Genomic DNA, 18,868 nt, shown 5'->3' on the forward strand with positions numbered 1-18,868 from the left:
CACGGAAGAGCAGCTTGGCGCAGCTTCTCTTGAAGATGGCTGGAGGGACATCCGTTCCACCATAGGTAGAACTGCTGCAGCGGCACTAGGTACTGCAATCCCGGACCGAAGAAATGACTGGTTTGACGGCGAATGCAAACTGTTAGTAGAGGAGAAGAATGCAACACGGGCGATAATACTGCAACACCGCACGAGATTGCATGTGGAGCGATACAGACAAGCGCGGAACAGACAAAACTCAGTTTCCCGAAGGAAGAAGCGTCAGCAGTACCGCGTAAACGACACACGGAAGTTCTACGAGCAGCTGAATAGTTCGCGCAAAGGCTACGTGCCGCAAGCCGATATGTGCAAGGACTTGGACGGTAATCTTCTCACGAACGAGTGTGAGGCGATTGAGAGGTGGAAGCAGTACTATGACAAGCACCTCAATGGTGAAACAGCAGAAAACGAAGGTGGCACGGCAACAGACCTTTGAACACGCGCAGAAAACGACAGGCTACCGGTGTAGATCAACTACCAAGTGAGCTATTAAAATACTGTGGTGAATCACTGGCTAGAGCGCTGCACTGGGTAATTGCCAAGATATTACCGGAGGAGTGGATGGAAGGTGTTGTATGCCCTCTCTACAAAAAAGTTGACAAGTTGGATTGCTGCAACTACCGCGCGATCACACCGCTGAGCGCCGCCTACAAGGTACTCTCCCAAATTCTATGCCGCCGCCTGTCACCATTTGCAAGAGAGTTTGTGGGGCAATACCAGGCGGGATTCATGGGTGCCCGCGCTGCCACGGACCAAATTTTCGTGATTTGGCAGGTTCTGCAGAAATGCCGCGAACACAACGTGCCCACACATCATTTGTTCATCGATTTCAAATTCGCATACGACACAATCGATCGAGATCAGCTATGGCAGATTATGCACGAGTACGGATTTCCGTAAACTGACGCGATTGGTCAAGGCGACGATGGATCGAGTGATGTACTTTGTTCGAGTATCGAAGACACTCTCGAGTCCCTTTGAATCTCGAAGGGGGTTACGGCAAGGTGTCTGCTATTCAACATCGTGTTAGAAGGTGTGATCAGAAGAGCAGGGATAGACACGAGTGGCACGATCTTCAGGAAGTCCATCCAGCTTCTTGGTTTCACCGATGTCATCGACATCATGGCACGGAACTTCGAGACGATGGCGGAAACGTACATCAGACTGAAGGCTGAAGCTAGACGGATTGGACTTGCCATCAACGCATCAAAGACAAAATACATGAAAGGAAGAGGTTCTAGGGAAGACAATGTTAGCCTCCCACTCCGAGATCAGATTGACAGTGACGAAATCGAGGTGGTCGATGAGTTCGTGTATTTGGGCGCTTTGGTGAGCGCCGAAAATGATAACAGCAGAGAAATTCAAAGACGCATTATGGCAGGGAATCGTGCCTTCTTTGGACTCCGGAGGAACCTCCGGTCGAATAAAATTCGTCGCCGCAAGAATCTGACTATCTTCAAGACGCTGATTAGACCGGTGGTCCTCTACGACCACGAGACCTGTACTATGCTCGTAGAGGACCAACGTTTTCGAACGGAAGGTGTTACGTACCATCTACGGTGGAGTGCAGATGGATGACGGAATGTGGAGGAGGTGAATGAACCACGAATTGCACCACCTGCGTGGAGAACCATCCATCGTCCACATTGCAAAAATTGGGCAACTACGGTGGGCTGGGCACGTCGTAAGAATGCCACACGACGACCCAGTGAAAATGGTTCTAGAAAGCGACCCAACAAAAACAAGAAGAAGAGGAGCGAAGCGGGCAAGGTAGATCGACCAAGTAGAAGGCGACCTGCGGACCCTTCGCAGACTACGAGGCTGGCCATGGATCGAGTAGAGTGGGACGACTTCTTCGGACAGCAGAGGACAACAAGGCCTTACTCTTATTGGTAAGGTAAGTAAGAACTAGGCGCCGGTGGTGTAATGGTAAGCGTGATTGTAGGTTAAATCCTAATCGGCGCTGTCGGGATTCTCTGATCACGCCTTCGGATGGGAAGTAAAGCCGTTGGTCCCCAGTCCATGAGTTGATGGGTCGATAGGTCCTATTTTGCCAAGGTGTTTTACGTCATCACAGTGACATGATATATTTCAGCCATGGTAGATAACAGAGGGTTGCAACAAACCTTTACAGTAACAACATGATCCAGTTGGTTACAAAACGATGCTTGAAAACTTATACATTCTTAACGAACAAGATTGCAAATGGGTTCTTCAACACATCTTGATTCGTCAACTTTTTAGTAACATCTCGACACAAATATCTCAATAGATACAAAAAACATATAATTCACACTCTGCTGCACACAAGTTTCAAGGAACATAATGTTTTATGGAACTCTCATACAACAAATACAACACACGTTAGATTTGTTGCTCAAGTGTTGCATACAATATCATGTAGCATATAACTTCATACCAACTTGACTGTAACATTTTGCCCCTCCCATTTGATACATTATTTGAGATGTCATCTAGGCAGTACATTGAAACAGTTGAGTTCCATTTTTGAAACCTGTAGTAAATCAAGCCACAAACTTGAAACAATTTTGAAACTACCATGCATTGGCAGCATTGGTACGTAAAATAAGATCGACGGAAAACAAATCAAGGAAAAAAAAAACAACTGTGGAAGTGCTCAAAAAACACGAAGTTAAGAGGTGGCGGTAAGTCCCAACAAGGACGTTATAAAGCCAAACAGAAGAAGGTCATTTTAAAAATTTTAGAAGTATGTTGACTGCATCACTTTACAAATAAAATGCTATAATTGTACAATTCAGATTGAAATGATCCTTGTTTGTAGAAAAACCTCTCTGATAATATTAACACTCCGAATAAGATGCCTCCGAAAAACGTGTAACGGCAAGTTTGCAATGGCATTGCTTAGCCATTTCTGATGAAATTCAAAAATTGTGGTACTTGTAGAATTCCTAGACTCTGTAGATTATTCGGATTGTGAAAAGATTAAAAATAGGCGAAAAAAGTCGTTACACGTTTTTTTAAAGGAGTTTTTATGGGCTGTGCAAGTGGCCTTAGATCCATAAATTAGATTAATGGGCACAAATGTTCATAATTGGCCAGCATACAGTCATGGTTCCTATATATGCATCCTGGAGACAACGGAACGGTCATCCAAAAGATTCGGAACATCCCTAAAATTGGTCAATCCACGAAACTGATCCTAGAGCTCCGCGATTTTTTCCAAAAACACGTGGAACTGTGATATAAGAAAGACTTTTGGGTCGTGACATAAAAATGGACCTAGATGGCCATGGGATCATCCTCCGAAAGATCCGGAACATCCGTAAAAGTGATTCATCCATGAAACTGATTCTAGAGCTCCGCGGTTTTTCTCGAAAACACTAGTAACTGTGATATAAGAAATAATTTAGGGTCGTGAAATAAACATGGTCCCGGATGGCCATGAGACCGTCCTCCGGAAGATCCGAAAGATCCTTAAAAGTGGTCTATCCATGAAACTGATCCTAGAGCTTTGCGGTTTTTTCAAAAACATTATGAACTGTTATATAAGAAAGAATTTGGGATCATGACATAAACCTGGACCTGAATGGACATAGGACCATCCTCCGGAAGAACCGAAACATTCATAAAAGTGGTCCATTATAAGAAAAAAATTAGGTTGCGAATGGGCATGAGACCGTCCTCTGGAAGATCTGGAACATCCTTAAAAGTGGTAAATCCATAAAAATGATCCTAGAGCTCCGCAGTTTATTTCAAAAAATATTGCGAATTGTGTTATAAGAATGAATTTGGGGTCGGGACATAAACATGAACCTGGATGGCCATTGGACCATCATTCGAAAGATCCGGAACATCCGTAAAAGTGTTTCATACATGAAACTGTGAAAAAACCGTGGTTTTTTTCGAAAACTTCACAGTTCAAAGTGTTTTCGAGAAAACCGTGAAGTTCTAGAATCAGTATCATCGATGTACCACTTTTACGGACATTCCGGAAGACGGTTTTGTGGTCATTCGGGTACATGTTTATTCCATGACCCCAGATTCTTTCTTATATCACAGTTCATAAAGTTTTTGAAAAAAAAAAACTGCAGAGCTCTAGGATCAGTTTCATTGGTTGACCTCTTTTACAGATATTCTGGACCTACAAGAAGACGGCCTCATGGTCATCCAGGTCCATTTTTATGTCATGAACACAATTTTTTTATTATATCACAGTTTCAAATGCTTTCGAAAAAACCGTAGAACTCTAGAATCAGTTTTGTGGATTGACCACTTTTACGGATGTTCCGGATATTTCGGAGGACAGTCTCGTGGCTATCAGGGTCCATGTTTGTCACGATCTCAAATTCATTCTATCATCACAGGTTCTAGTGTTTTTCTAAAACTGCGGAGCTCTAGGATCAGTTTCATGAATTGACCACTTTTACGGATGTTTCGGATCTTCCGGAGGACGGTCTTATGGCCAAACATGTCCATGTTTATGTGATGAACCCAAATTCTTTCTTATATCACAGTTCCTAATGCTTTCGGAAAAACCGCGGAGTTCTAGGATCAGTTTCATAGATTGTCCATTTTTAAGGATGTTCCAGATCATCTGGAGGACGGTATCATGGCCTTCTAGGTACATGTTTATGTCATGACCAGGCATGGAAAATCATTTGCATTCATTTCATGCATTCATTTACATTCATTTGCCTCTAACTTTTTTCTTCAACAGTATTCCGCAAAATGATGTATAGAGCTTCTTTTGTAGGTTTTGTTATTAGCTACAATTTTTGCTCATTAAACAAATCTGTATCTCTTATAGACATTTAAAAAAATCCGTGGTGCTCTAGAATTAGTTTCATAGATTGAACACTTTTACGAATGTTCCGGATCTTCCGGAGGACGGTCCGATGGCCATCCAGCTCCATGTGTATGTCATGAACTCAAATTCTTTCTTATATCACAGTTCCTAATGTTTTCAGGATCAGGTTTATGGATAGACTTCTTTTACGGATGATCCGGATCTTTCGACGACCGTTACGTTATCTCCAGGTTCCATATATAGGAACCATGCCTGTATTCTGGCTAATTATGAACATTTGTGCCCATTAATCTAAATTATGGATCTAAGGCCACTTGCAAAATCCATGAACCTACCTTTAAAAAAACGTGTAACGACTCTTTTCGCTTTTGAAAAAAGTAGCCGACCCTATTTTCAATCTTACTGCAATTAAAATAATTCACAGAGTCTAGAAATTCTAGAGGTACCACCTTTTTTTAAATCATCAAGAAATGACTGAGTAATGTTATTGCAAACTAGCTGTTACACGTTTTTCGGAGGCTTCGTAGACGGCGTAAAGTATTTTACCCACCGTATTCGGAGTGTTAAACATCTCGAACCTACAGTTTCTGAGTAGCTGATTTTCGTCGAAAAATTAAACGTTTTCAGCCATAGTGCTTTGCCAAAAATGAAATCGAAAAAAAATCTCACTTCCTTTATTTTCTCGGGACAGGTGCAAATGATCGCAGTGACACATGTCAAATTAATCAACCGACCATCGCGCATCGATGTTATCTTCCAGCTTGGATTCCTCGAAGCTTGGAGCTTGAAGCCCGATCGTTTAACCTACTTTGCACATTGACTCCCTTTTGGCACGTTGCCCTGCATTCTGATTAAGACTACGCAAGAAAAAAAAATACCGCAAAAAATCGAAAGCATCGTTTCCTCTAGGCTGTTGCGTTTTGAAATCTTCAACGGTTCATATTTATATGTACGATCTATATTTTTTTTTCAATGTTACAACGACGAACTTTCAAAGAGATAAACTGTTTTAAGCTTAAATTTCTGCGAACAAAAAATTCACCTGTGTAAAGCTCGCTGTCGAATGCCGCTATGCTATATTTCCAACACCTGCCCGGTAGTGCCACGCGAATTATAAATGAGGTAAATTGAAGAAGATGACAAGCCTTTAAAACGCTACTCACTTTACGTTGTTTTGCTACTATTTCTCCCCCTTCAACATTCTTGACCGATGGTAATATTCAAATGTTGGACAAACTTTTACTCGTCGGGGGTGCGACGGAGCGAAACGATGACTATGATAATAGGACAGTGCAGCAGAGTGGAGCTGTGTATGCGGTAGTTGGTAGGTATAGTAGCGGATAAATATAGGTCACTTGGATCCGGGCTTGATCTCCTTTCGGAGAAGATCAGGGCAGATGGGAAATCCGCAGTACTTTTACCGATAAGACCGAGTAATTTAACCGTTACTACTAGTATCACAATAGAAATATTGAGTATATATTCAGCAATGACACAAACTTCTTCTTCTTCTTTGCATTTCAAGCTTATTGCTTATCGCATATTAGCTTATTGCGTGCTCTCAACTTAGTATTCTAGATGCACTTCCACAATTATTAATTGATAAATTCCTAGACCTAACCGGGAATCGAAAGCAGCCCCTCCCCCCCCCCCCCCTCTTGCTTTGTAGCTGCTCCTTTACCGACTGAGCTAAGGGAGGCCGCAAGGCATTGAAATAAAGCAACAATTGTGGATTGTGTATCCATTGAAAATACATTATTAATTGGTCATATTTTGGCATCAGCCGGCTTACCTACAGAAGTGTCAAAACCCCACCTATTAAATGCTACAGTCAACCAAAGTCCGCATGCAACTGTGAGCACTGCTCCGGGCACCTCTCAATTTGAAACCCAATCAACCATTCGTTACAGATGATCGGTTCGGGTCCGCCGCTGATTAATTTGCATTAATCTGCATGTGCGCTTGGGGGCAACCGGCTTAAATGACCGATCCAATTTGGACCCATTCGCGGATGATCATTATGAATCAGTTCGTCAATTGTTGTTGGCCGCGGCTGAACGTGGAGCAATTTGAAACCAGGGGTTTTGTCTCGCTCGCTCTCGGATCACACAGTGTGCAACCAGATGGAACCTCTCCCATATAGGCAAAAAAAAGGGCATACAAAAAAGATAGCGTAAAGCTGCAACTGACCTACCCAACCGAAAAAAAACGAGCAGACTGACGTATCACCATCACCTTCTGCCATGGCTGGATGGCATCGTGCCCCTCTTCCGCGAAGGTCGTCAACGAAGCGAACACACATTTCCTTCTTCGATAGAGGGTAGATCAATCGACGACCAGTTGGCCGGCCAGCAGCACTGCCTTGGTAGCAAACAACCTTTAAACCATACCATACAATAGGAAACGCAGAAAAAAAAAAAAACAAATTTGCATGACACGAGGTACGCTAATTATCTCACTGTTAAACTCGACACGTGTATTGCATAAACAATGATATCTGAATTTACCCACATTCGAGGACTGACGGTTAGCGTTGGTTCGTTGGTGGAGCGGCATGTGAGTGTACACATGTTTATTTTTCTTGCACGCCGTATTATCACTTGACGATTGCACTGCAGCGGCTGCAAAATTCATTGTCAGAACTCTTATTATGCAAGCAAAACTGAACATACCAGCCAGCGATGCTCCATTCATCATCATATGCAAGAGTGATGATTAGAGATGCCAGATTTACAGACATGTCTGTGAATGTGCACACTTTCCGTTTTTACCATTTACCAGACTTTTGATTTTTGTCGCAGATATTTACAGATTTTTTTGAATTTATAGATTTAGTCACACTTTATTTTATTTTTGACGTAGGATTACGTCTTTCGGCATATTGGGGGTGCAATTAAAAACAAAAACTAAAATCGTCCGCGTTACGCAGGTTTTGAACACTTATAACTCTGTCAATAGCGGTTGGTTTTTAATTCTGAACGAATCTGCTAAAACGAACACTTTATCAATATTTAATAGGTCACTATTGAAAATTACATAAATGTCCAACTATTGCAATGGTGCTAAAAATTATCACAAATTATTAGCAAAAACCGCTTCCCTAACACAGATTTCAAAATCAAATGTTTATTTCATGAAAACAGTGATCAAATTATAATTTGCACATTTTTCAAAAAAAAATTGATTAAAAATTGGAAATGTAGGGGAATTTACGTATTCTCGGCAACCAAAGCAGCGACCTTCTTTCTATAGCCTTTTTCTCTATGGAACGCACACATATGCAGTATTGGTTTGTTTACAATCTTTTGCTGCCAGCTGCTCTAACAATTTCAGTCGAAAGAATTGTCAAAAACTGTTTTGAAACGCTTTTACAAAGCTCCAATCTTTTCTAGTGAGAGCGAGTATTGTCGGCAACCAGTTTTTCTTCGGCAACCGTTCCATTTGAACTGCATGTAAATCTGCTGTTCTATTATCGGCAACTGGAAATCAGCTACAATTTGAAGTGCGTGTGTTTCATTTCAAGAAAACCTTGCTAGATTGCTTTTTCTCAGTGGTAAAAATAGGGTCAAATTGAAGCTGAAAGCATAAAGAATCGTTTGCATGCACTCAGCGAAGTGTTTTCATAAGAAAATCCAGTGAAAATAGTGTTTCAATTTGGGTTGCCGAAAATAGTCTGTCATGCCGAAGCCGTCATTTCCCCTATTTATTTCAGCAGATTCTTTAAGTAATATCCTATCGATTGGCGTATTTGGATTTTAATTTCATCTATAAATAACAAAGTTCAAAACCTAACACTATTTCACCACACATATTTTTGATTTGCACCCCAGTATAGTCGACAAAGACGTAGTTCTACGCCAAAAACATGGAGCTCTAGGATCAGTTTCATGAATTAAGTACTTTTAGGGATTTTCCAGATCTTCCGGTGAACCATCCTGTAGTCTCCAGAGTCCATATTCTGAACTCATCTCCGAATCCATTCTGCTAAGATGACTATGAGTGGTTTCGAAAAACACGTAGCTTTAGGATCAGTTTTATGAATTGACCGCTTTTATGGATGTTCCGGATTTTTCAGTAGACCATCCCGTGGTCATCAGTATACATTTTCTGGTCACAGCTCCGAATTTATTGTGTGTAACCCTCGTCTGGGGTCCTTTTAACGTGTTTGCCAAGAGCGTGTGCCTTGTCTGTTATGATTTGTTTTTGTTTTGGTCGCACGCTCGGCAACATGCTCACCACTGCTTTATTTGTAAATATTTTAATTTATTGTTTTTTTTTTTGTAGGTTTTAATTCGTGTAGGCATGTCATTAGGATTAGAATGTAGCGTAAAAATTATCGTTTTAAATTGTCTTACGTCTAGAATAAAGATAGGTCCCGTTTCTCCTCCCGCTGCAAAACAAGGCTAAAAACATTAGCAGCATAACATTCGAGCGTGGTTGCAGGATAACGATGGCGGTTGTTGTATTGTCCGTGATTATCAGCTAGCACGAAAAACAAGGAGAAAGTTACGAACCACGGTTGGAATACGGCGCGTAGATTTTGCCCCGTCCGTTTAAGTGAAAACGACAAGTTTGAGTGCCGTTTTTGTGGTGTGTGTCCGCTGGAGGGATAATTTCCAGCATCGTCACGTGGAAGTGATGTCGTTTCCCTGAAAAGTGCCGCGGTTCGTGAGCTGCATAAGCAAAGGGTATCGGATCGCCGCCAAGGGAAGCTAAGCTTCAAGGATTTTTTCGCTTCCCGTCTAATCACTAAGGATCCCCGAACACCGCCGTCCTCACTACGGTGGCTCAGCCAGTAGAGCCAGTCTCGCCACGTATATATGTCTCGCCGTTCGCCTGGGTAGTGCACTGCGGTGACTACCGGGATCTTCTACGGCGAGTAGTTGGTACGGTGATTCGTCACCATCGTCGCCGGGGGGGTCCGAATAAAGGAGTCTTGCTCATCCCCCCCCCCCCCCCACTAAAAGCAAAGGACCGCTGCTGCGCAGCTAAAAGTGAAGTAGGAGACGCTCGGCACATACCGTGTCTGGAGCCAATGTAAACAAGCAGCAACCGCCACCGCTATCGTCGAAGGGCCCCACCGTGTGTCACCGAGAATCAGCGAGGAGAAAGAAGGTCAGATTAGTCAATAGACGTCTTAAATTGCATATTTCTTTCTCTTTTTCTTATCTATTCATCCAAATCCGAACGTCTTTGGGGGAAGTACTCTGCTCGTAGCCGCCCCACCGGGGTAAATCGGGCCAGCTATAGGCTGGCAGGTAAGCCGCAGCTTACATGTGATACAACGTTTATGAGTGGTTTTGATAAAATCACGGAGCTCTAGGATAAATTTCATGAATTTACCACTTTTATGGATGTTCCTGATATTTTAGTGGACCATCCCGTGGTCCCGAGCGACCATTTGCTGGTAATTTCTCCGAACTTATTGTGATAAAACGTCTATGAGTGGTTTCGAAAAAACCGCGAAGCTCTTGGGTCAGTTTCATGAACTGACCACTGTTACGGATGTTCCGGATCTTCCACAGGACCATACTTGTGTCATCAAGGAAACTGACTTTTCCCAAAAGGTGGCAAACACTGATTGTAAGGCAATTTGAAGAGATAACTTCCTGATGTCTTTGGAGAAGATAACTACCCAACTAACATTTTCAGCTTTATAAGCCAACTTTTCCGCCGTTGTGCTGTAAAGTAGCTGACATAAAGCTGCAGATACAGCTACGAGCAGAAGCTAGCAAAATAGTTTTAGAGAGCGTTTACTCAACTTTTGCACAACCATTTTTCAATTTGTCATTTGCACTGAATAACATCAACCAACAAACTCTAATGTCACTTGTATGCAAATATAAATCAACTTTAAAATTTTAACTTCAAAACAAAGCTAATAAAGTGAATATATTACTTATTTGATGGCTTATACACAACCAACTACTCTTGCTGAATAACATAAACATCAAAAGTGCTTTTCAACAACTAAACAACCTGTACTCAACTAAGAAACTGTGTTCGCGCTACTTTGGAAGCTATTTTACAGTCAACTAGGTTTATTTTTAGACGTGTGCAGTTTTACAGTTTTTACTCTGCTTATTTACAAAGCTGAATTAACTAGTTGAGAAAAGTGATTCATGTGCACTATTATAAAGCCGCTACTCAGCGATCTTGTTGTAGAAGGGCATGTAAATTTGTTTACGTCAGTTCAAAGTTGGCGTAGCAAAGTTGGTAGTATCAAGGTTCACCAATGCGGTCGTCTCGAGTTCGATTCCAGGTTCCGGTACATTGAAAATAATTTGGTGGTGTTGCTTGTAGCTAATTTCGATTAACTTGATTCGCAGTAAAATACAAATGATTCCTAAAGCCTAAACAATATTTAACCTGGCGTCAAGAGATAGCTGTGTAGAGATTATTGCATAATCGGGTAAAGGTTGAGTAAGCGCCTTTCAAGTTCACACACAACTAAACAGCAGGAATAGAAGCGTAACTAGATATGCAATAAGAGCTTGTCCCAACACTCCCAACAGCCATAAGTAACTGAATAAGTTCACCAGATTTGCTTGTATAGAGGTTGACTAAAGGTTGCCTCATATCGTATAACGTTTGAATACAGCTTGAAACTGTATAAAATGCATAAAGTGTTTACATTGTGAAAATTGTTAGTTGGGTATCTGCTTAATAACTTCTCCAAAGACATCAGGAAGTTATCTTTTCAAATTGCCGCACATTCAGTGTTTGGTCCCAATTAGCTCAAATCCCATATGGTTAATGTCAAATCGATCGCACAAGAGGAATCCGGCAAGAACTAATCCGCACTATTGCAATCTTTACTGTACTTAAAAGAAATACTTTGAGTGATGTTTAACTTATTTGCTGAAGCTGTAACTGTGCAGGATGATGCTTCCTAGAAAAACCAACCAACTCAGTTTTCTCCGGAGAGTACCTAGTTTCATAGCCCAAGTAGACAAATTGTGCAAGGTATCTTGCAGTGGTGCTTGCAGGTCCGGTGCATTTGGCCCGGTGACGGACACAACTCCGTCATCTGCAAGCTTCCTTAGCGAGCATTTTTTATCAAGACAATCGTCAACGTCTTTTACATAACCATTATGAAGAAGAGGGCTTAAACATGGGCCCCTGGGGGAGGTCCATATAAATAGTTCATGAAGTTATCGAGTCCCCATGAGAAAAGCTCATATATTTCTCAGACAACTGCTCAAAAAGATGTTCATAATTGGTGAAAGTCCACTTGTGAGTGGGCTGCTGTGAGTTTGTTCGCAAGAACATCGATGCAAACAGAATCAAAAGCCCCTTTAATGTCCAAGATAACGGTCATGCTGTTTTAGAGCATAGGCCACCTTTGTTGCGCATCGAACGCGAACGCCTGAAGCTGGAACGGGAGAAGATCGAACTCGAGCGGCTGGAGCTGAAGCGTCAGCAAAGGAAAATTTAAGAGGCGAAACGGAACCTGAAGCGCCCAGCAGCCTCAACAGATCACTACGATGACGATCGGGAACGCTCGACGGGATCGGACCGACGATTCGAGGCACCTCCACCACCATCTATTTCCACTACGATTCGCGATTCCTATTCGGCTGTTGAAAAGAAACGTCTGGATGACTACCTGGCATCGAAACGGGAAGATTACAAGTCCCGTGACAAATTCAAATCATGCTCGGGCCCGGTGGATGACTACCAACGGGACAGTTTCAAGCGCAACGGTGGAGGTGGCGTAATGGACGACTACAGCAAGCGGGATTTGGATCGCCCGTCGATGCCTTCGATAGAGAGTCGCTAAACGGATTCCCGTTCCGGTGCTGGAACTGACTATCGTGGAAGTGTTGGTCCACGGGATGATCGCGATCGCAATGGATCGGCACCAAAGTCCCGTTACATGGATCCGATAGATCAACGCTACCCTGATCGGTCCGGTAGCAGTGGTGGCGGTGGCGGTAGTAGCAGCGGACCATGGAATGCTGGACCACCGCAGATGAGTATGGCACCGGCTGGTATGGGAAACGATGGCTGGCGAATGGATAACGGAAAGGATTGGTATACGCAAACCAAAAATTTAGTTCCACTTCCTATCATCCTCTGTTCATGAACATCGCAGCGAATGTTAGAAGTTGGCCTTACAGGCGATGTAATGGTTTTTTGTCTTTTTTTTATTTCGTGTTCTATCTACGCTTTCGACTATACCAGTAAGCTTTTTATTTATAACATTGTAGAACGACGCACACACTTGCCTCGAATCTCTCCAGCAGAAAAAGCATACGAAACCGAGTATGAGAGGAAATGAGCGCTTCTTGTTTGCTTTCAGGCTACCCATATTCAGAAGCATGGAGAGAGCAGTGGAGAAAGCACAGGTCTGATAATCGCAACGTTCGTGGTTCGAGTCCAGTCGGCAACCTTTTTCCTATTTGTTTCGACATAATTAATTTCACTCACTAATACACTCCAGATTTTTCGATCTCCAATTTTCTTGCATCGGACCGCAGCTAAGTATATCGCATCCTCGGTTAATGCGGTCTCCACTAACATCCTCTGATGATGAATCACACATAATTGTAAGCGAATCTTACATCCCCCGGTTGGGTGTAGGGAAAAGGTACACTGGTTTGTGGTGTACGTTGGTATTCCTAAAGCCCTGCTGTGTGGTTAAAACTAGATTTACATTATTTTCGTATGAATGACAACTTCAAACATAGTTTAACATTAGGCTAATGTATGGCAAGAACTAGTTCGTGCCCCACCTCGTTCCCTCTACATCCCAACATATAGTTAACTTCTGTCGTAGATGTGTGATCATTTGGTGTGAGAATAATCTCTGTAGTCATTATTGAGTATAAGAACTTAGTAATTTAAGGCAGGATTCAATAAAAATTTCAGTAGAAAGCAACGCAAGGCACTCATTCGTTCCGTTGCACTCCGAAATCCAAATTTCGTACCTGAAAGTAAACCATTCGTCTTAACCTCAACTTGTCCAGACGAAGAAGAATCATTTTCTCCAAAAATTTCCGTGTGCAGAACAACATCGCAAAGAAATGGTACGAGTTATAATCCGATGTTGGTTTATCAAGTTTCCGAATGGCGATAACTCTCACTTGCTTCCAATCATCCGGAATAATGTTATGTCACAGAAATTGATTGAATAAGTTCAAGAAGCGTTTCTTTGCAACGTCTGTGAGATTTTTGAGCAAGTCGAACTTGATTCTATCCATTCCCGGAGCTGAGTTATTACATGACAGGAGAGCAAGTGAGAATTCTACCATTGAAAAAGGGAAATATTTGTAGTTCCGACCCGATGGAGGATCACGAGCATAGGTTTGAACCGGCACTGAATCAGGGCAAACTTTGGGCACACCGTTGACCGGTGACGACGCGTTTTGCATTCTCCGGCCGACATTCCAGAGCGTTCTCATGGAAACCTCCGACGAACCGACGCCAGTAACCACGTTTTTTGGCTTTGATTAAGCACTTAAATGTTCTCTCAAGGCCCACGTATCGCTCGAAATGTCCTACCGTACCGTGTTTACGGAAGTGTTTAAACGCGGCGGACTTTTTACGCGTCGGAACATTCCTTATCCCACCACCACCAGCGGATTGAGTACCTCCACCGATTCACTAACACCAAGAACCGCGACCGCGAATTTTTGCTAGTCGATGTCAACCGAGCGAGTCGAAGATGAACCATTAGTAATAGAAATTTTGACTGGCAACCCGAGCAAAGTTAGAGATCAAATTGATATCAGAATTTGCTGTTATAATGTAACTTATTTTCAATACTCCATTTGATCTCATTTTGGTTGACTTAACGGTTAACACAGCAAAAATGAGAGCAAAATTGACACTGTGGAATCAAACGGAAAACTAATCCTGTTTAACTGAATCCGGGCCTGGCGTAAATGGTTAGCATCCATGCTATTCACGCTGAGAGATTTTATCTCAAATCTCACCTTGGTTTAGTCACGAATGACCTAAAATGTGTTAATCAAAACAAATAAACAATAATCGTTAGTTCAACGCATGAGCATGAGCATGAGCATGATTGACCGCCCACGGTTGCTACTCTGTTATTGCCAGACCAGCTGTAATTACACAGAGAACCAATAGACGATGCTTGCGACTAGCAATCATCCTCAATGTGTAAAAACTGGTCTAGTCTAGTCTAGTCTAGTCTACACATACACAGCCAGTACTTGAAAGAATCCTGGAAAATGATACATCTATCATTTTTCTTGTCATTATTAATGCCTGCTGCACATCAAGGATGTGAAACAAACAATAAAGCGGCCAGGCCTACTGTGTAGCGTTTAGTTAATTTTTGTGGAAGTGAATGTTTACCATGTCTACTTAATAAGTATAGACAGTGGTTAACATTTAATCCACAGGTAATCAAAGAGCGGGGACATACCGTACCAACCGCTCCGTATGCAGGATTTGAAAATAGGCTATATAAATCGTTGGGAGTGACAGAGCTAAGAAAGTTAATGTACACTCCTTGGTTGTCCGATCTCGTGGGATGGAACACAGGTATTTACCCCTTGTGTTCGAGCGTACAGTCCTCCCTCCGTACAAGCGTGGACGGCACCGCCAACCCACTGCCATCCCTCAATCGATCCAGCCGACCTCAGTCGAAGGACAACAGAGAGCGGTGTGCGGACGTAACCTATACGGAGGGAATGCTGTATTCGCCTAGGTTATAGCGCCCTTGCTCGCTACCATTTTCTTCTAGCGGTTGGGACCTGAGCACTAACTCTTGTCCTAGCCCTATATGGCATATGGTTATAGCGCCATTACTCGCTTTCTGAAAAGAGAAGAAGGGAAGGGAAGGAGAGGAAAAGGACTTGGGAAAAGGAAATTCGGAATTCCTTTCCTCATTAGTATTTGTATCGTCAACTTTTATGAAAATTATATAAATCATTTTTCCTTGGTCAGAGGTATTATTACGACATTTTAATAAGATTGTCTTATCATTTGTTATTCAAAATGTAATGTTATAATGATCAACATAGCTTTGGATTATCCAATATATTTCATAATTTAAAAAAAAAAACATTTTTTTAGCTGAAATGAGTATTTGCAACCTTGTCATACAGATCTGAAAATTAAATCAGTAGCTTGCTTCTCTGCATCAGACATGCTTAGACGGCTTAGACTGACTCCACAAATCAATGGTTGCTACTCCGTGATTGGCCAGAATCAGTGAAATTGCACAGTGAATGGGGTTAGGAGTGACCGAAAATTCTCATTGATGGGGAAATGGCTCTAATGTTGGCCTATGGGTTTAAGATTAGGCCCATAGCTACAAATCTGCTTTTTTATCAGTTTTATCTAGATGAACGCGTAATTGGGACGGTACTAATGGAATCCTCAATGTGTAAAAACTGGTGATCTCAAACTAGGCAATACCAGCGCCGGCCGCGCCCGAACACAGGTCAAGAAAGGAATGGGTAGGAATGTGTTGACGTGACACTCGCTTTGATGGAAGCCGAGAACACCTCTGCACTTCCACGAGGATATTGGGATATTGGGTAAGAGGGTTGGGTTTGCAGCAGGGTTCGTTTTGGTAAACGATAAGCTGAATTGATGTCCTAACAATCATATAACGCGAAGGAGCTTGGGATTGAACCCACGGTCTTCTGCTCAGTAAGCAAAAACGTTTGCCACTAGGCAGACGAGCTCCTTTTTAATCATCGAGTTGCTGTTATTACCATGTAGTCATGTTAACAAATAAAACGATTGACGAATCTTGAATGTGGATGGGATTGAGGTTAGACTCATGATGTTCTGCTCAGTAAGCAAAACCGGTTGTCTAAGGCCACCGGCACCGACGACAACGAAAAGTTTTATAAAATACACGATAAACAAGCGATCTTACCATACATTTTTAATATGAAAGGACCTAGGACCGCGTTTTTCTGCTCAGTAATTAAGCTAATATTTGTCTCATGTTTTCCCAGGTTTTTCCAGGATTTCCAGGAAAAAAAAATTCCCGAATCCGAGAAAAGTAAAGATTGGATTATCTCAGTCTATTGGTACTACTCCGAGGCTGAATAAAATTTTCGTCAATTTCTTCATTTTCCGGCAGATTTTTTAGGTTTTCCACAGGAAACCATGAGACAAACCCACTCATCGCTGAGCTCCCGCACCCCTGGCGACCATGAGTGAACCAAAATCAAACCTGGGTCGCTCTCATTCGCCGTGAAGCTATTCAAATGAAATTACGTTCTCGAATTTCACTTGGCATGTAATGAACAACAGAAATACGCGGTAATTCATTTTTTCAGCGGTTGGTGGTTAATTTTAAATATACTAACGGTACTGCCTCCGACTACGACGGCGGTTACGACAGCGACTACGACAGCGGCTACGAGAACGACAACAGCGAATTTGTAACTTACCATTTGTCTAGGATAAACACCTTTGCCCGGCACCTCCACTGGTTCTTCATGTCCGCTATCTGTCACTGTTTGCAAATATCTAATAGCTATTACCTTTGTTGTAATACTTCCTGTATTACCATGGTGATCTGGGAGGAGGGTCGAATCTAGTGCTTTCCCAGGAACCGTTCACGGCCACCAGCTACATCCCATCCAGTCTTGGGCGTATTCAGCGAGGCATCCTTCAGATTACTTACAATCTCCGACACTCAATGCAAATCGCAGGCACACATACGCTATTTACAAAAAAACACACACCCGTGCAATGAAACGGATCCAATAAACGTCACTATCGCGAAAGCACACCCGTCGTCGTCAAACGGCAAAACAAAAGGAAACGGTGGGCAATTTTTTGATACGGATTTCCAAAATCAACCGGGAATGCACGAATTTCACCACACCCAACTACAAAACACGTTCAGAAGCACTTTTGGTACACTTTCGTTCGAAAACAATTTTTTTTTTTTCAAAAAATAGTTGCGAGTGAACCAACATCATCACCGCATAAATAAACTAAAATTAAAATTATCCCTCGTGATGCTACAAATTTACACGTATAACCGTCCGGGAGGCAGAGTAATAATATTGTAAAATTCATCAGTTAAATAGAATTTTCAATAACAGCTGTACTGCCTTTAATTGCATATCAGTTTTATATGGAAAAAGCAGACATTGAGACAATGGTAGTCGAAGTTACGAAGTGAAATTCCCATGTTATTATTTGAAAAATCATAAGAAATTAATTGATAATATTTTCAAGTTAAAATCATGTTAAGCATGTTTTTTTATATCAGCGAAAAATATGACAATTCAAAAAGCAGAACTGTAACTTGATCTGGACGATTGAATTTCAGGATGGGACTGATATCCGATTGATGTGATGATGTGAATAGAACCCACCATCAGTGCAAGGATTACCTACGACTGCAGATACTTCACTGGTTGTAAAGTTCTGCCTGATGGTTTGTTGCAGCAGGCAGGGCTAATCAACTTCATTGGAGACCTTTGGAAGACAAGGGACTGGCAAATCCACGAACCCTTGTCCATTCTACAAATCCTTTGAAACCCTTAGGCTGCCGTTCATTTTCAAAATTTCTGCTAGTGAACGCTTAGAGCGAGCTTCCAAAGACCGCTTAAGTTTTTCTCTCTGCTGTTTGTACTTCGGGCAGTCACTCAGAGCATGCGGAGTTTCCTTGCAGTAAACACATTTTGGGGCAGCACGACAAGGACCTTCCGTATGCACCTCTCCACATTGATCGCAGCGCGGTTTGTTGGAGCAATAGTCTGCGGTGTGATCTAGTTGTTTGCTTTTGAAGCAATTTATTAGCCTCGGTACAAACAAGCGTACAGGTAGTCGAACCTTCCCAATTGTGACGTAGTCAGGTAATGCCTTTTCTGAAAAGGTCACACTAAACGAGCCTGATAAGGTATACTTTTTTTTCGTGCCTATGAGCGTCACTGAATGCAGTTGAATGCACTCCAGTATCTTGACTCTTGGGAGGCAACGGTTTTTTGAAAATGCTGAAGGATGCTTATTGTACAAATTGTTTACAACTTTTACTCGTAATCTTAGATAACAGTTTAATATGGTTAATGAACCGTAACAAAATGC

At 42.2% G+C, this 18,868-nt stretch overlaps 1 protein-coding gene across 1 annotated transcript in view; it reads right to left on the reverse strand.

Annotated features, from left to right (window-relative positions):
- The window catches only part of LOC135706563 (protein gustavus-like), a 417,123-nt gene that overhangs the window by 359,666 nt on the left and 38,589 nt on the right, over positions 1-18,868 (reverse strand). The window lies entirely within an intron of this gene.

Source organism: Ochlerotatus camptorhynchus, unplaced genomic scaffold (genome assembly GCF_037179485.1).
Source record: "Ochlerotatus camptorhynchus isolate MF236.1 unplaced genomic scaffold, CSIRO-AGI_Acam_v1.1 ptg000284l, whole genome shotgun sequence".
In the NCBI taxonomy this organism is placed as follows: Eukaryota; Metazoa; Arthropoda; class Insecta; order Diptera; family Culicidae; genus Ochlerotatus; species Ochlerotatus camptorhynchus.